This window comes from Lontra canadensis, unplaced genomic scaffold (assembly GCF_010015895.1).
Source record: "Lontra canadensis isolate GAN:19392208 unplaced genomic scaffold, GSC_riverotter_1.0 scaffold61, whole genome shotgun sequence".
NCBI classification, from domain to species: Eukaryota; Metazoa; Chordata; class Mammalia; order Carnivora; family Mustelidae; genus Lontra; species Lontra canadensis.
Genome location: NW_022631055.1, coordinates 5,232,324 through 5,251,746, shown reverse-complemented (window position 1 = coordinate 5,251,746; position 19,423 = coordinate 5,232,324). Strand labels below are relative to the sequence as shown.

General features: G+C 37.7%; 1 protein-coding gene and 1 pseudogene across 29 annotated transcripts in view; one reads left to right on the top strand and one right to left on the bottom strand.

Annotated features, from left to right (window-relative positions):
* The window catches only part of NRXN1 (neurexin 1), a 1,152,783-nt gene that overhangs the window by 866,945 nt on the left and 266,415 nt on the right, over positions 1–19,423 (bottom strand). The window lies entirely within an intron of this gene.
* LOC116879592 lies at positions 7,211–7,311 on the top strand (annotated as a pseudogene).

Here is a 19,423-nt window from a genome sequence, read left to right as displayed (position 1 = left end):
AGAAGCCTAAATTTTTTATTTGGAAGCCACCCTAGAAAGCTTTCATTAATTTACATTTCAGAACAGATTTCTCCCCATTATGTGTATTCAACTAAAGGCCTATTAAACACAACACCATGATAAAAGTGAACAAATAGCAGGTTTTTCCAAGGCATCCATTTTATTTTATTCCAGAATCCAGAGGCATTGAAAATTCAGGGATGGCTGCAATATGTAGAATGCTTGGAAGACTAGAAAGAATTAGTCATAATTTAGTGATCTCTAAGCCTCTACAATTTGTTTGCAACACAAATGAGTCCATGTTCCTTAAAACTGCCCCCAAATTAAGGAATGTAATAGTTGATAATGAGATGTATTTAATTTTAAGATTTTAATTGTTTATTTGACAGAGAGAGAGAGAGAGAGCAAGAGCACAGGCAGGCAGAAGCAGAGGGAGAAGCAGAGTCCCCGCCAAGCAAGGAGCCCTATGTGGGACTTGATCCCAGCAGTGGGATCATGACCTGAGCCGAAGGCAGCCACTTAACCAACTGAGCCACCCAGGGGTCCCGAGATGTATTTAATTTTAATTTAAAAGTCATCTTGGTATATTCATCATAGAAATGCTATCTAACTGAATCCTATTACAATGCACACAGTCTATAACACTTCATCAGAGGAAAAATATACATATTCCAAAACTTGCATTATTTTATCTAGGTGTTAATTTGCATGTTTGTTTATAGGTTTAATATTATTTTAGCTTTCTGAAATATTCATAAAATTTTTCCCTCTACTTTTAATATTTTGGGGAAAAACTTTTATTAGGGTTTTCAAGATAGCTAAGATTGTAGAGCAAAAATAAGATACATTAAAATAAGGCTGAAATGTTATAATTCTCATTATGTTATATCTGCACAGGAGAAGAACAGGTTTTGAGGACATCGCAAATGGGAAGTAGACATGTTGAGCGTGTTGAATAGGGAAGGCTCCCATCCCAAGATGACTTTTAAATTAAAATTAAATACATCTCGGGACCCCTGGGTGGCTCAGTTGGTTAAGTGGCTGCCTTCGGCTCAGGTCATGATCCCACTGCTGGGATCAAGTCCCACATAGGGCTCCTTGCTTGGCGGGGACTCTGCTTCTCCCTCTGCTTCTGCCTGCCTGTGCTCTTGCTCTCTCTCTCTCTCTCTGTCAAATAAACAATTAAAATCTTAAAATTAAATACATCTCATTATCAACTATTACATTCCTTAATTTGGGGGCAGTTTTAAGGAACATGGACTCATTTGTGTTGCAAACAAATTGTAGAGGCTTAGAGATCACTAAATTATGACTAATTCTTTCTAGTCTTCCAAGCATTCTACATATTGCAGCCATCCCTGAATTTTCAATGCCTCTGGATTCTGGAAAACAAACAAAATGCTGCACTGCCTCTCCATTATGGCCAACACAAAAGGAGAAAAGGGAATGACAGCACTATGGGAGTCTACAAATAACTAATCACTCCCGTGTACATCTTGATTTTCAGTCCCGCCTGGCAGTGGCCGCTCAGGGACTCTGTCACCTGCTTACACACCAGACTCACATGATGTACTCTAATTATTATAGCACTATTATGACCATTTCCAGTTATTTTTTCTTATATCTCTTCTGAAGCTGTAACAAGAAGAGACAGCCTGAACAGGGAAGGAAACAAGTACCCAGACAGGTTAAAGTAGGAAAAACTGAATGTTTTCAGGCAACTTTAGAAGACTGCTTAGGTAGGGGAACAAAAAGAATAAAATGATTATATCATGTTCCATACACTCTGACAAGTTAATCCCTAAGTGGGAAAATTTTTTCTCAGCTGCAAATTTTCAAATAAAGTGTGACTGACAAGCCACAAACATAAATTAGTGAAACCAAAAGGAAGTCATTCGGTAGCTCATTATTTTACCATTTTCCACATTTCGATAAATTCATGATGACAAGTTAGGTTTTAGGGAGAATTCCTAGAAGTATTAATGTACTAGTTTAATTGAAAAACAGAATACTATTACAGGAAAATACATGGTTTTGATAAACATATTAAATTTGAATATACCATAAAAAGAAAATGGGTAGGTGATTCATTCACTATTCAATTGAGAGTTCCTAGATTATAAAAGTAAAAAGAACCTGTTCCCTTTAAAAGACAAAGGAAATGTCATTTAGTGATTTGGTAATCAGGCCAGTTTGTGGGATCACCGATCTTCTGATTAGATATTGATCTCATTTCTACGTGATTTTACTATTACAGTATGATCTTAGTTTATCTTACATATATATTCTCCTTTTATTAAAATAAGTTTAGAGCTAACAACATTGTATTACACACTTAAAAAGCTCTTCAGAGGGTAGATCTAATAGCAAGTATTCTTATCACAATAAAATAAGATAAATGACCAGAAAAAAATCTTACAGTAAATTTATAGAAGACTAAATTCAGCATCTCACACTTACTCACAAAGGGAAATGAAGAATCAGTTGTTTTTTCTCACCCCGCAAGCCCCGCAACCAATAAACTCCTTGCCCTCGAAGATATCAGAATTTTCTGTATGTCATATAAAATGGTATGGGATATGAATTATCAGGAAAATTTCCTCCATTATCTAATTCACTTTATAATATGAACACAGCCTGTACTTATAACCATAAATTCAAAGGGAAATGCTTAAAATATGTATCAGGCTAGTGTAATCTAAGCATATCGCTTTGCTGTGGTTTCATTTCAAGAGTGAATATCAAGATGTAGTCCACTGTGCCGAAAGCCTCTAGCTTTCCAAAAATCGAAAGACTTTGCCAATAAATCACAACTGTTTTACCATATGCCTCTTTGTTCTGCCAAGCATTACCAGCCTGTTCTACTTTTAAGCAAATTTCATTATATTATAGCTCAGAGCAATGCTCATTAAAAAGTATTACTGAAAAATGTCAAGTTGTTTTTATATAGAAACTGGAATTTATTTTCTACTGAAAAGTCAGATATTTATTGAACACAAGACATTTTTAAAATGTTGATCTCATTTCACAAGTCACTTCGAAAATTGTCAGTCTCTACCTTGATTGTGAGGATTCCAGTTGCCACACAATGGTTCTCTGAAGTACTTTCTGTCTTGCACCAGGTAACTTTCACCACTATTTCCCATGTGTGCAGATTAACCATTACATTTTTGGAAATGACCTCGTCTCATTATCTGTGGAAAATCTCTTTCCTGTTTCTTCACACTCGTATTCATCCTCTTCTTGATCGATCTGCCTATTTTCCTGTCTTCCAGCCAGAGCCTAATAATGACCCACTGTAACTATATTTTAGGTGACTATACACTTCATTATAGCTCTATTCACTTTAGATAATATGATAAGGTCCAAATAAAACTAGCCTAGGAATCTCATCTCCTCCACTTTTAGATGTGTGACCCTCAGTAAGTCTTTGGAATCTCAGCTTCCTTGTTTGTAAAATCAGTGACTATATATCCTTTCCTGCTTTTTGAGTCCAGTTTGTGAGCAAGAAATTCAGTAATACATGTTTAAACATTATGTAACTGATTTACCACAAGCCAAACACAAAATCAAAGCTTCACTTGGAAGCCACTTCTTTCCTGAGGAACTATTTTTCTCTCTCTTCAGATAGCAAAACTCACTGGCTGTTAACAACCTGTGTTCAAGAATGACAAGATTAATCTTCACTACCTACCGTAACTAAGTTTAGCATTGATTCTAATTCCAACGAAGATTCACAAAATGTTGGACCTTAAAAAAAAAAAAAAAAAAAAAAAAGCAAACCACTTTTGCTTCCTCTAAGGAGAAAGAATATTTTCAATCCCCTGAGGAAAATCAGATATACTCAAACTGGGCCACGCTATACATGTAAACTAACAACAAAAACAACAATAAAAAAATAATTGTTACTAATGCATTTATTCTTGAATTCTAGGTCAAATTACTCTCTGAAGATTCGTGAGGCTTTCCAAAAATGAGAGCTAGTCCTGGAAGAGACCAAGAACATGCTGTGAGGCTGTCTTTACTCTAATATATTACATTTTTATACAGTAAAATTAGGATAAAATGGAAATCAAGGTCATTTTTAATGTGAAAGACATGGCAAAAAGGTATCTGGAGGGACAGCAGGGGTTGGAAGAGGAGTGGGATAAGAAAGAGCTGGCTTATTTTATTTGCTTAAATGTTTATGAAGAGACAGAGCAGAAATGTGAGTTAGGTATCTATAGAAAACCCTCAGGCCTTTCTTTGCACTTCCTTTTGCTACAATCTCTTTCCTTCCCATAGGGATCTTTCTCTAATACCGTCTTATTTCCTTAGCAATGAGAAAATAGAGGTTGGCCATATCATCCATCATGGGACTGTCACCCCTGTTCTCTAGGTATGGCTTCACCTAAAATAAAATTCTAAGTTTCCACCTCACAAATACAGGGATGGCAGTAAAACTCAGAGTAAAGCAATGCACACTGTGGATGCCAGTACAGAAATTATGGTCATTTAAGTAAATCAAACAGGATTTGTTTAGAAAGAACTCAAACATAGTGACAAAACAAATAAAAAAACAAACAAAAAAAACCCCACTAAGACTCCACTAGATAAATAAAAGTCACTTTCAACATTCTATTAAGTGATATTTATCGAGAGCCTGAAAATGTTCATGTCTTTTATCCTATTAACTCACATCAGGCAATTTATTCTGAAGGAACACAGTGTTGTTTGCACTGCAGAATTATTTAGAAAGATGAAGTTTTGGAAACAACCTAAATAACCAGCAATAGTAAGAGACTAATATTAATCCTATTATGTAAAGAATAGGCAGTTAATTAAAAAAAATTATTGGGATAGAAAAAAATATTCTGATATGTTAAAATCAACAAGATCTCAAAGTTTTTTGTTTACATTATACACATAAAAAGCTCAGGACATAAAGTCAAGATCAGCAGTATTGGAATTATAGATGCTTTTTTACCTTTCGTCCTAGAGCACTTTTGGTAAGTTCCTAATAAAATCAATAAATATTATACCATACATATAATCCATACATGTTGGATATTTTTGTGTCAAAACTGAAAGCCTCATCTTTGGCTGGCAGTCTGAAAAATACCTGTGTTTCTGTGGCTGAATAATGCTTTAAAGGAAAGAGTCCTGGCATACTATTGTGAGAGACCTTGTTTTGTTTTTAAAAGGGATGGTGTTCTTGGTGACACTTCAAAGTCAGTTTTTTTCCTCCTGAATCACAGGATTTCTGTATTAAAGTGTTAGTATGTGGAGACAAACAGCACCTCTCAACTGTGGAGAGAGGCACATTTAGTAACCAATTACAGGATTCCACAGAAATTACAGAACCCTCAGTCCAGCCTCAGGGACCCGAGTTAAACAAACAATGACAGAATCAGTAAAACAAGGGTTATGGCACATACACAGACCATCACATAGAAGAGACAACAACGTAGAAGGGCACAGGAGAGACTGCAGCAGGAAAAACACCTCATATTTTCATAATGATTTTGCAATCAGACAAACCCTGGAATGAGCCTATAATTTAACACTAATGAAATAAAGAACAAGTCTTAAATCTCTCATTACATACACAAGACAACCCTTTAAAAAATCCCAATAAAGTACTGAATCACATGTGGTTTCATAAGTAGTACCTGAGTAGTATCAGTAATACCTGAATATAGTATAGAGATACCGGGTAAACCTACCAGCTGCCTCGTCAGTAGAATGGTGCCCAAGCACTGATGGTCTCCCAGTGGGCGTGCCCATGAAAAAGTTGAAAGCAACAAAACCTCTGGCCTTCAAGAGAGGACATAGCATTTGAGGTATCATTATTGCCAACTGGACCTCTTTCCATATTAGCCCATACGATCTCCCATGCTCACAAGAGAGGCAGGCAGCAAAAAGAATGGATGCTATTTCCATTCCCTAACTTGAAGAAATCTGTGTACTTTTGGAATGGAATGGACAGCTCTCTTGCACGGCTTTATTATAGATATGTCTGTGAGGTTTGCAGTTGGAGGAGATTAGTGAGGTCCTTATCCACTGGAGAACTCCAAGTTTCTCTAAAACTAAAACAAAAAGCTGAAATAGTTTAACCAACTCAGGACCAGATGCAACACTTCAGTGCAAATGCCCCTTTCCTAGACTCAACTATGTTGAATTTTCTTTTCCTTATGCTTCATTCATATCAGTTCATGGTAAAGCTGAAGTTAAGATGCTTAGTACTGCTGACCTTTATTTAATGGCTGACTCTCTAGTAACCAAGATTAATTAGTAAAAAAAAAAAATCTAGATGCTAATGAGAAATAAAGGCTTGTGATTTAATGCAAAGGAATTTAATTTTTGAAGAGTGAGAAACAAAGGTGATTCTATCTTCCTTCTTATGAGCTATTTTAAAGTAACCATTATTTTGCCCTTTTTTCCCCATCCCAAAATGAATTAGGTTGGTAGCATTTTTTGCTGCTAATTCTTTCCTTTTGGTCACATAGGTCATGCAGACCAATTTCATGTTAGAGAATAAAAACTATAAGAAAAAAAAAAACATGTTTTAGAGCTCTCACTCATCCCTTCTCACCAAACTCATCACAAAATTATGCTTCCAAGACAGCCACATAATAGGAGTGTGGTCTATCCCAACATGAAGATTCTTTCCAAGGCAGTTTGCAGCTAATTTACCTGGCTGATTAATGATTGACATTTTACCCCAGAAAATGACTGTAGCCTAAGGGAATGCATCACAATACTACACTCAAGGGTTTATCAGAGTTATTCATTAACATGAAGATTATTAGTAAACCCAAAATAAAAAGCAATTATTCTTGGCAAACCACATATTGCCTATGTATGTATATTTCAAGGTAAGAATGAAAGACACTCATGTAAATCCTTGCTCATCTATCTAAAAGTAGACTTTGTAAATCTCACGGTGCATTGAGTGCAACATCCTGCCAAGTAGTCAGATGTGGCACTAATGGTGGAAGCTTGGAACTCAATGTCTTCCCAGACTCAGAGATTGAATCTTTATGGATGTGTTCTATGTAAGCCATCTATCTTTTCAGCCTGGGCTTCTGGATAACTTACATATATCAAGAACACTGGCATAAACCAAGAGGCACTCCGTGAGTCAATCAGACAATTTGCTACCATCTTGGAATATGATGGGGAGAGGATTAATTACTCTGCCTCTCAGGTTCTAGATCTATCAGATATAAAGACTATACTTTCAGGGATCATTTCCATAGTTTGTTACTAGAGAAGTTTCTCTGAACTTGTATAGATCTATCAGATAAGATAAACATAGTTGGGAAAAATCCAATAACACAGCACATGAAAAAGTTCATTGGAAATGATGTGCTTTGAAAGTGCAAGATCCAAGTTATAAAAGGGCTAATATGGAAGGAACATGAACAGGCTTCCAATTAAGTCTTACAGTCTATTTTTGCTTCATTTACAGAGAGGAGGGTAAACATGTTTATGTTGTTTCACTCTGGAAAGCAGAGGTGGGAACCACTGCAGCCAAGACTTTTATTAATTAATCTGGAACCTTTCTTCACCAGTGCTTAGCACTATCAATGTTACTGACCTCCATTCTCATTTAATTAGTCAACAACTGATAAGGATTATCAGGGTGAAGATCCCTCCTATATTATATCTTGCACTAGCAGTTACTCGGAGGGAAAGTGTTCTCCACTTATCAAGTCTCAGGAAGCTGCCTCCAGGAGAATTACAGCTTCTGCACAAGCAGATCATAGACTCAGTTTACGCTTCAAGAAACTCTATTTAGTGGTGACTGCACATAGGTCATTTTTAAAAATCTCGCTGCACACACCCTGATCCTGTACTACTCAAACACGTCACTTGGTATGATTCATTATTCTTCAAAGGCCTCAAGTTGGTGTTCAATATTCCACTGGGAGCTTGGCAAAATGGATCTGTCCCTTCATGAGTTGTTAGGCAAGTTTCAACATGTCTTTTCATCAGCGTGAGGAAGTCCAGAGAACCCAGCCTCTGTAAAGTCAGAGAAGAGCCCTTGTATTTTACCACACATGGAAAGGGCACCAGTCACACATTACTTGCTCCAACTACAGACCTCTGTGCAGACACCTGTCTTCTCTCAGTTCCCTCTGTCCTAGCAGTCAAATCTTAGGTATTGCCCCAGACCCAAAGTCCCATATCTTTTATGAAAACTCTTCTAATGAAGGAAGTCTCTCCTCCAGTAGATTTCAGAGAGCTGCTATGAGGCACTATTTCCCAATCAAACCAGCCTCTTCTTTGACAGCTCCTTCTTTGTCAAAACACCAATGTATCCAAACCATACTGACTCTCACCTTCACATGCAGCCCCTAAAAATGTCTCTAAGAATCCCTAAATATATCTCAGATCTCAATACTCCCCTGCCTCAGACACGCAAAACCTGTATCCATCATGGAAGGGGTTTTCAACTGTATGTGCATATGGGGGGGCTCATGGAGACGTCAAATCTCCAAGGCAGATGTGGTTGGCATTGTGGCAGGGCAAGCGTAACATGGCTGCCTTAACTGGGGGGTGAGATGCACTGTTCACAGCCAGCACCCTGATTAATCACATTGTTCCAGTCTCTGGAATCTCACCTCTCACACAACATCCTCCCAACTGGTTTTCCCACCTTTAATTCTGTTCTCCTAACCATGACCTCCACCAAACACTTAATTCTCAACCTGGCTTGCTGAGTGACTTTAATGCAAGCCTGATTCCTTCAGGCCCTTATTAAATCTTCAGGGTCCCCTCATTCTCCTGCAGACTAAGTTCAAACTTCTCAGCAAGGTGGAGAAGGTTGAAACATCTGTACTGACCTCTCCTAGCTTTCTCTTCCCATTCTGTGCTCCCCTCCTCCTCTCCTAACCCAGTTCTTGTCCTTCAGCATTACTCATAGTTTTCTAAATGGCACCAGTCATTTCTTCAGAGCTTGCACACTGTCTTTTCTTCCTGGATGACTCTGGCTCTACCTTGTTTTACAAAATAGACTACTTACCTTCTTCAAGATGCTCTTCACTTATCACTTCCTCCTTCAGGCCTCCTTTAACCTCTGAGAGCTTTTTAGGAGCTTCTGCTCCTTTTCCTTTATCATTACTATCACCATGATCCTTATCACAATCTATCACATACTAATTAACCTAGTTCTGTGTCCAGCTCCCTGGGCTATCAGCTCTTTAAACCAAGGCAACTGTCTTTGTTTTTTTCTCTTTTTTCTTCTTCTTCTTTTTTTTTTTTTTAATTTCTTTCCCTTTTCCCCCTTTCTTTATATCCTCAATGTCCAGTATTGTGGTTAATACTAGGGGATGAGTAAATAAATAAATGGATGAATGAATGTTATGACACTTCAAAAGCCATGAAAAAGTAAGTGAAACACTAGAGTGCGATGGAAAGGTTTTGAAACTCACCCTCAGCAGTTCTGAAAAGTGGAACAAATCAAACTCCTTTAGGGCCAGCTTCCCCAGTTTTATAATAAAATTAATAATATCTTTATCTCTCTCTAAGTTTTTGTGAGAATAGACTAATTTCTACAGTTGAAAGCTATATGATGCTACTATTAATTAATCCTAACTGGTTATTTCATCTCCTGACTGCCCAAAACACTCCTTGAACTATGGGTTTTCTAATTTAGGGTCAGAGAGATCAGGTCTATCTACAAGTTTACCACTAATTATTTCTTATTTAATTTCTCTAGGCCTCATTTTTTTTAATCTGTGAAAGAATGATGGCTATTCCATTGTGCCTACTAAATAGAATAAAACATATAAGATATATAACATTAATAAGAGCTTAATTAATGGTTCCTCTTCCTCCTTCATATTATTACAGTTATTATCTAATATTATTATTATTATAGTAGATACTCAATAAATACTTGATGAATTAAAATCAATAAACTGAAAATTTTTTTAATAAGATGAAAACTTTTTATACCTAGGAACAAAATTTCCAATTTAGGTTCCTGGTCAGTGTGCAGGGAGAGAAAGAGAAGGGTCCCAACACAAAAAACTATTTTTCTTCCAGCACATGTCAGAGTTCTTCACTTTTGTCTTGTAACTCTGCTGTTGAAGGTGATATTTCATCCTATGAAGTCAGTTATGAGATTTCCTATACAGAGTAATGAAAAAGTCTATAACAGCTAGCAACCTGCCTTCCCTGCTGTTACCTCCACAGAATAATTTTGCCATAAAAAATAAAGGGGACATCTTCTTTTATTGAATTATGACAAATTTTCAACTGACTTATTCCTCTTGGAACTTAGGAGTGTCCTACTTTCCCCTCCAATGACACTCCCACTGAGATGACACGTGACACATCCCAGGGAAGCATTAGAACTCAAAGAAGGTTAAGGCCCTGCCACATCCATCAGCACTTCCTTTTGCTTAAGAAGAAACATCACTCCCCCTTATCTCCTCCGTCTGTATCTCTTTGTTCTAAGGATTATTTTATTCCACGGGCCAGGAGGAGATTTACAGGCAAAAGCCCATGCAGGACAACAGGGACACGAACTCTCCCCCTCCCTCCCTCTTATCCTCCCATCCATATGTATTTATTGAATATCTACTATATGCCACACACTGCGACTCTGAGAATATAATGCCAAGTAAATAAAGCCTCTCCCCTATAGAATTATGGGGAAACACAGCACAAAGCAGATGCATTCCTAAAAAAATTCCAAGTTGAATAAATGACAAGCAAAACATATTTTAAATGCACCAGTAAAACTTAACATCAAAAGCTGAGTTTTTAAGGTAAGTATTCTTTTTGGAGGCTGGCAATCCTTTAGCAACTATTTTAGCTGCAGCTACAGAGAAGGTAAAAATAAGTAACACATATGGACCATTTACTATTTTTTTTCAGGTATTCTCATTTGATTGTCACTCATACACAGAAATTTCTGTATAATGATAAATGCTTATCATTATATCCATTATGTCCATTTTACAGATGAGGAAACAGACCAAGAACAGTTAAGCAATTGGTTCAAAGTTATGTTGCTGGTAGCTGCCCTTGGACCCAGGCATCCTGGCTGCGGAAAGCATGGGCACAGACACAGAAACTATGACACATTGTCTCTAATGGTACTTCAGAAAAACTCACTGAAAAAGTGAATGAGTATCATGAATCTGAAAATCAAATCACATAAACACAACTCAGGGACACTAAGCTGCCAAAATGCTCAAAGGCTTGATTGGTAATTTTTTTCCTATAAATAATGGAAATAAGTACCTCATTTCTTTTTTTTTTTTTTTTTTAAAGATTTTATTTATTTATTTGACAGAGAGATCACAAGTAGATGGAGAGGCAGGCAGAGAGAGAGAGAGAGAGGGAAGCAGGCTCCTTGCTGAGCAGAGAGCCCGATGCGGGACTCGATCCCAGGACCCCGAGATCATGACCTGAGCCGAAGGCAGCAGCTTAACCCACTGAGCCACTCAGGCGCCCAAGTACCTCATTTCTTGAGGAGAGTACACCTCTAACAGTTCCTGCTGTTGAAGATATTCATCATGTATTTGTAGAATTTGCAGAGAAACTTCCCTCAAATTTCAACTGTCTGTAGGCTGATGCTGTTACTGTTGTTGGTAAACAAAGAGAACATCTGGTAGCTCCTGCCTCATCTTGTCACAGGCTGATATTTACAGAGGAAGAAAAGAGATATCAGACCAGCTCCATGAAAACTACTCTGACCAACCAAGAGATAAGTTCTTTCCATGAAAGCAATTTAATTACCTTGCAGGATATTTGAGGCGTAATACTTCATTTCAGGGGAAAACAAAACAAAACAAAACACCCTGCTTTCTTTTCTTCTCTTATTCTAGTAGACCTTATCATGTTTCCCTGTAACCCTAGTTGTTCACATTACAGGAGAAACAACCTAAACTTTCTAGAATGTAACACAATTCTATTGCTTTAACAATTTGGAAATTTTGTCTTAGAGAGAGAAGGGAAAGGACTTCCTCTTGGAAAAGAGGAAAGGGAAAGTACCGCTTTCTAGGTATATGCTTATTTTTTCTCACTTCTCTCTGTTTCCTTGTCATCACCAATCCAGGGAAAAGGGAAGAAGTCCTGCCACACACTGTTGTGGTATCAACTAAAGTCTAGTGAGGTGTGTATATGCTTGCAGGAGAGGGAAAAAGAAGAGAAAGTACTGTTGGATACCAAATACAATTATAATCAAGGCTTCTGTATGCATCAACAGAGCCAGGCAGGAGAAATTCCAGCATAACTAAACACTAAGCAATACTCTTATTAGTGAAAGTCATACCCAAGTGAAACAAACAGTACTTGGGAGATTGCCTAAAGGAATGAACCAAGACTTCCATCCATACCAAGCCATTTCAAAGATGGGAAAATTGTTTAAAAACATTAAAATAAAGTTAAAGTTAACAAAATACTTGGAATTCAACATCTAGATGAAGGATTTCTGATATTGACTCTCATGAGAAATTGAAGAAATAGGTCACTTAATTTCAAGGAGCCCAATATGCTGGAGGCAGTTACCCAGGGAATTTGCTAAGGTCCTTCTTGGTCCAACTTAGAGATGACATAGCTATCATAGCTGTGTGGAAAAATACAAGGACATTATGGGAATGTATGCCTTAAGTACCAAAGTTAAAAATGTCTTGGGTTTTAGGGTTGAGGAGTCAAGATTGTGGAGGAGTAGCAGACTCAGATGACATCAGGTTGCAGGAGTTCAGTTAGATAGTTATGAAACCATTCCAAACACCTACAAACCCAACAGGAGATCAAAGAGAAGAAGAGCAGCAATTCTAGAAACAGAAAATTGACCACTTTCTGAAAGGCGGGACATGCGGAGAAGTGAATCCGAAGCGACAGGAAGATAGACCATGGGGGGAGGGGCCAGATCCCAGCAAGCAGTGGAGCAGTGGAGCACTAAATCTGAACTCTTAGAAGTCCGCTCCATTGGGACAATGCTCTAGAAACTAAGCAGGGGTGAAACCCTTACTGGGACAGTGTGGTCTCAGGTCCTGCGAGGTCACAGAAGGATCAGGGATGTCTGAGTGTAGCAGAGCTTGCAGGTATCAGAGCAGGGAAACCAGCTACAGAGACAGAGCTGAGGAGTGAGCTCTCAGCTTGGGGTTACCTTAAACTGTGATCCATGGCACACTTGGACCACTGCTCTTTGAGCAGGGACCCCACAAGTGGCAGATCCTGGGAGACTCACCTTCCTTCTCTGGAGGCAGGAATCTGCTGGGTTTGGAGAATCCAAACTGGGCTGTGCACCAAAGACAGAAATGCACGGTCACAGGCCAGTGAGCTCAGCATGAGGCTGGAGGCCAGGGAGATGGGAGAGATTGACTGCTTTTCTCTGAGGCTGCACTGAGGAGTGTGGCCCCAAGCTCTCAGCTCCTCTGGGATGGAGATTGGGAGGCCGCTATTTTCACTCCCGTTCTCCAAAGCTCTACGGAAATCTTTCAGGAATAAAGCTCCAAGAGGGAAACCAAGCAGATTACTTAGCCTGGCCCCTGGCAATTCCGCCTTGGTCAAAGACATTTGAGAATCACTGCAACAGGCCCCTCCAGCAGAAGATCAGAAAGAATATCCAGCCAAGACCAAGCTCACTGATCAAGAAGAACAGTGGGATTCCAGAGGAGGAGAAAGCAAAGCATGGAATTCATGGCTTTCTCCTCATGATTCCTTAGTCTTGCAAAGTTAATTAAATTTTTTAAATTTTTTTTCTTGTTTAATTTTTTTTTAACTTTTCCTCTTTTAATGTTTTTTTAACTAGTTTATCTTAACAATAACTTTCTAAAAACAAAATCTTTTTAAACCTTCATTATTATAGTTTATCCTTCAGTGTATCTAACTTTATTTTTTGTATACATATAGGATTTTTTCTTATAAAAAAAATTTTGGGATACAATTTTTTCCAATGTATCAAAATATACCCTAAATCTACCACAGAGCGTTATTCTAGTCTCCAGCCTGAGCAAATTCTCTATAATTCCTTTTTCTTTCTTTTCCCAACCAAGTTATCAATTCCTTTTTTAGAATTTTTTTTTTAAATTTTCATCTCTACAGTCATATTCTATCCCATCATTGTGTTTACTCTTATTTTGGTATATATATATAAGATTTTCTATCTTCAAAATTTTGGAAGGTAGTTTCTTCTAAGAGACCAAAATATACCTAAATCAAGTGGGTGGCTCTGTTCTATTTACCAGTCTAATATATATATATTTAATTTTTTAAAAAGTTCTTTTTACCCCCTTTTGTCTCCCCCTGATTTGGGGTCTTTTCGGATTTGTTTAGTGTACATTTTTCTGGAGACTCTGCCATTCTTTTAGTATTTTATTCTCTCATTCATATATTCTTATCTGGATAAAATAACAAGGTGGAAAAATTCACCACAAAAAAAAAGAACAAGAGGCAGTGCCAACAGCTAGGGACTAATCAATATGGACATTGGTAATATGTCAGATCTAGAGTTCAGATGATTCTCAAGGTGCTAGCTGGGCTCAAAAAAGGCATAGAAGATATTAGAGAAAGACTATCTGGAGAAATAAAAATCCTTTCTGGAGAAATAAGAGAACTAAAATCTAACCAAGCTGAAATCAAAAAAGTTACTAATGAGGTGCAACAAAAAATGGAGGTTCTTACTGCTAGGATAAATGAGGCAGAAGAGAGAATACTGATATAGAAAACCAAATGATGGAGAATAAAGAAGCTGAGCAAAAGAGAGACAAACTACTACTGGACCATGAGGGGAGAATTTGAGAGATAAGTGATATCATAAGATGAAACAATATTAGAATTATTGGGATTCCAGAAGAAGAAGAAAGAGAGAGGAGGGCAGAAGGTATACTGGAGTAATTATAGTGGAGAATTTCCCTATTAGGGCAAAGGGAACAAGAATCAAAATCCAGGAGGTGCAGAGACCCCCCCCACAAAATCAATAAAAATAGGTCTACAACCATCATCCAACAGTAAAACTTACAAGTCTCAGTGACAAAGAGAAAATTCTGAAAGCAGCTCAGAACAAGAAGTCTGTAACATACAATGGTAAAAATATTAGATCGGCAGCAGACCTATCCACAGAGACCTGGCAGGCCAGAAAGAACTGGCATGATATATTCAGAGCACTAAATGAGAAAAATGTGCAGCCAAGAATACTATATCCAGCTAGGCTATCATTGAAAATAGAAGGAGAGATAAAAAGCTTCCAGGACAAACAAAATCTCAAAGACAGCCCTACAAGAAATATTGAAAGGAGTCCTTGAAGCACAGAAAGAGCCTAAAAGTAGTAGACCAGACAGTAGACCAGGACAGTAGACCAGGACAAACAAAATCTCCAGACAGCCCTACAAGAAATATTGAAAGGGGTCCTCAAAGCACAGAAAGAGCCTAAAAGTAGTAGACCAGAAAGGAACAGTATATACAGTAACAGTCACCTTACAGGCAATACAATGGCACTAAATTCATATCTTCAAATAGTTACCCTGAATGTAAATGGGCTAAATACCCCAATCAAAAGACACAGGGTATAAGAATGGAGAAAAAAAAAAACCAAAACCCATCAATATGCTATCTACAAGAAACTCATTTTAGACCCAAAGACACCTCCAGATTTAAAGTGAGGGGGTGGAAAACTATTTACCATGCTAATGGGCATCAAAAGGAAGCTGGGGTAGCAGTCCTTATATCAGATCAATTAGATTTTAAGCCAAAGACCATAATAAGAGATGAGGAAGGTCACTATATCATACTCAAAGGGTCTGTCCAACAAGAAGATCTACCAGTTTTAAATATCTATGCTCCTAACATGGGAGCAGCCAACTATATAAACCAATTAATAACAAAATCAAAGAAACACATCAAAAATAATACAATAATAGTAGGGGACCTTAACACCCCCATCACTGAAATGGACAAATCATCCAAGCAAAAGATTAACGAGGAAATAAAGGCCTTAAATGACACACGGAACCAGATGGACATCACATATATTCAGAACATTCTGTCCCAAAGCAACAGAATACACCTTGTTCTCTAGTGCACAAGGAACATTCTCCAGAATAGATCACATCCTGGGTCACAAATCAGGTCTCAACTGGTACCAAATGATTGGGATCATTCCCTGCATATTTTCAGACCACAATGCTCTGAAGCTAGAACTCAATCACAAGAGGATAGTTGGAAAGAACTCAAATACATGGAGGCTAAAGAGCATCCTACTAAAGAATGAAAGGGTCAACCAGGAAATTAAAGAATTGAAAAAAATTCTTGGAAACAAATGCAAATGAAAACACAACTGTTCAAAATCTGTGGGACACAGCAAAAGTGGTCCTAAGAGTAAAGTATATAGCGATACAAGACTTCTCAAGAAACAAGAAAGGTCTCAAGTACACAACCTAACCCTACAACTAAAGGAGCTGGAGAAAGAAGAGCAAAGAAGGCCTAACCCCAGCAAGAGAAGAGAAATAATAAAGATGAGAGCAGAAATCAATGACATAGAAAACAAAAAAACAGTAGAAGAAATCAATGAAACTAGGATCTGGTTAAAGCCTCTGCCTTCGGCTCAGGTCATGATCCCAAGATCCTGGGATCAAGCCCCGCATCGGACTCTCTGCTCAGCAGGGAACCTGCTTCTACCTCTCTCTATTTCTGCCTGCCTCTCTGCCTACTTGTAATCTCTGCCTGTCAAATAAATAAATAAAATCTTTAAAAAAAGAAAGTAAAAGGACCCAAATAAATAAAATTACGAATGAAAGAGGAGAGATCACAACCAACATCAAAGAAATACAAAGAATTATAAGAACATATTATGAGCAACTATATGTCAGTATATTTGACAATCTGGATGAAATGGATGCATTCCTAGAGACATATACAGTACCAAAACTGAACCGGGAAGAAATAGAAAACCTGAACAGACCCATAACCAGTAAGGAGATTGAAGCAGTCATCAAAAATTTCCCAACAAACAAGAGCCCAGGGTCAAACAGCTTCCCAGGGAAATTCTATCAAACATTTAAAGAAGAATTAATACCTATTCTCCTGAAAGTATTCTGAAAAATAGAAAAGCAAGAAAAACTTCCAAACTCATTTTATGAGGTCAGCATTACCTTGATCCCAAAACCAAAGATCCCATCAAAAAGGAGATTTACAGACCAATATCCTTGATGAACACAGATACGAAAATTCTCACCAAAATACTAGCCAATAGGATCCAACAGTACACTGAAAGTCTTATTCACCATGACCAAGTGGGATTAATTCCGGAGCTGCATGGTTGGTTCAACATCTGCAAATCAATCAGTGTGATATAAATCATTAATTAAAGAAAGAATAAGAACCATATGATACTCTGAATAGATGCTGAAAAAGCATTTGGCAAAGTACAGCATCCTTTCTTGATCAAAACTCTTCAAAGTGTAGTCATAGAGGATACATACCTCAATATCATCAAAGCCATCTATGAAAAACCCACAGTGCATATCATCCTCAATGGAGAAAAACTGAAACCTTTTCTGCTAAAGTCAGGAACACGGCAGGGATGTCCATTATCACCACTGTTATTCAACATAGTACTAGAAGTCCTAGCCTCAGCAATCAGACAACAAAAAGAAATTAAAGGCATCCAAATTAGCAAAGAAGAAGTCAAACTCTCCCTCTTTGCAGATGATATGATACTTTATGTGGAAAACCCAAAAGACTCCACTCCAAATCTGCTAGAACTTGTATAGGAATTCAGTAAAATGGCAGGATATAAAATCAATGCACAGAAATCCTCCAACTAGATTTGTAAATTTGATGGCAGAATGGATTCATTAATTTTAAAATCTAAGGTGCCCAGTATTTGGTGTTATATTTTCCATAAATGTTTACCAAATAACTCTGTCCTAAATGTTTGTTTGGCAGAGAGAATTTCTATCAGATAGCTCAAAGAACATTAATGTAGTGACTACTGTGCTAAGATTTCTGTCACCGTGCTAAGGCACTGAGGATGCAAATATGGATAGAAAATAGTTACTAACCTTGAGAAGGTCACGGCCTAGTAGAACATCTGTGAATGTATAACAACGCTATGGCGAATATCTTTGCTAAACAACAGCAATTACTTTAAAATGAGTCACTCCTTAAATAGTGCATTCATGTTTCCCTATGCGGAGTTTGTTTGAATTTACCTATGCAATGTAATTTATAATACTAATGCATTTGAACTCTGGGCCATACATTTAATACAAATAAGGACAAGCAATTAATGTTTGTGTTACTATAAACATGCCTACATATATAGCTGTACACTAAAGAGACACTAAAAGAATTCAGACTTTTAATCATGATTGCTAAATTTTATCAGGTAGTGTAATCCTGACATAATTTATCATAATAAAAGCACTAACATATTTCTAATTCCAGATAAGACTTTGGCCCTGAATTTCTTTTCTTTTTTTTTTTTTTTAAGATTTTATTTATTTATTTGAGAGAGAGCACAAGATGGGGGAGGGTCAGCAGAAAAGCAGGCTTCCCACTGAGCAGGGAGCCCAATGTGGGACTCAATACTGGGACCCCAGGATTATGACCTGAGCCAAAGGCAGTCACTTAACCAACTGAGCCACCCAAGCACCGATGGCCCTGAATTTCTGCCCAGGGCTGGGCACTACGTGTTTTTACAAATGGGCAGCCAACTCCTTTTTCTCATGAATGTAATGTGTTTTTTTCTCCATGGCTGATGCAAAAGAAGAACTGTTGAGATTGTTGTTGAGGATTCCCTGCAGTATGGTTCTTAAGCAAGTAGAAGACATAGGTAAAATGTTCTATTGAAAAGGGCACTGCACTGATATAAGGAAACACAGATATTAGTTGAAAATGGTAATAACTAATTAGTTGAAAATGGTAATAACTTCCAGCCAAGGAAGCAATCTTATTTAGGCTTCTGTTCCTTTCTTTACAGTAAGAAAGCATCTGAGTAGGAGCTCTCTAATGTCACTGCTAGCTGTAGGTCTGTAGCATTTAGTGATGAGCAGTAACCTCAGAGAAGATTTTATGTGCAAGAGATGGCTGGTCGCAGCTGGGTCACTGACAATCTCCATGTGCAAAGTTCACACTCCTAATGAGACTCTTAGGTATTGATAGTTCACAGCTCCCTCAGCTTTACACCCTATATCCACTCCCTCATCAAATTCCCAAAATGCACTCAGACTCAGGAATATCAGCTGGTAAAACAACAGCCCCCCTAACAACAACACACCCACAGATAGTCTGAGCTTGTAGACCAAAGCCTTTCTTGGAATTTTTTAAGACATGGTCTCAGCTAAACCATCTTCCTAAATAATAAAGCAGGTGACAAGTGTTAACACTTTTCTTTTCCTAAAAGCAAGTAGAGAAAAATAAATGTAATCTGTTCTTTCACTCAATTTATGAGGCTTTGACAATGCTGGGGGATAAA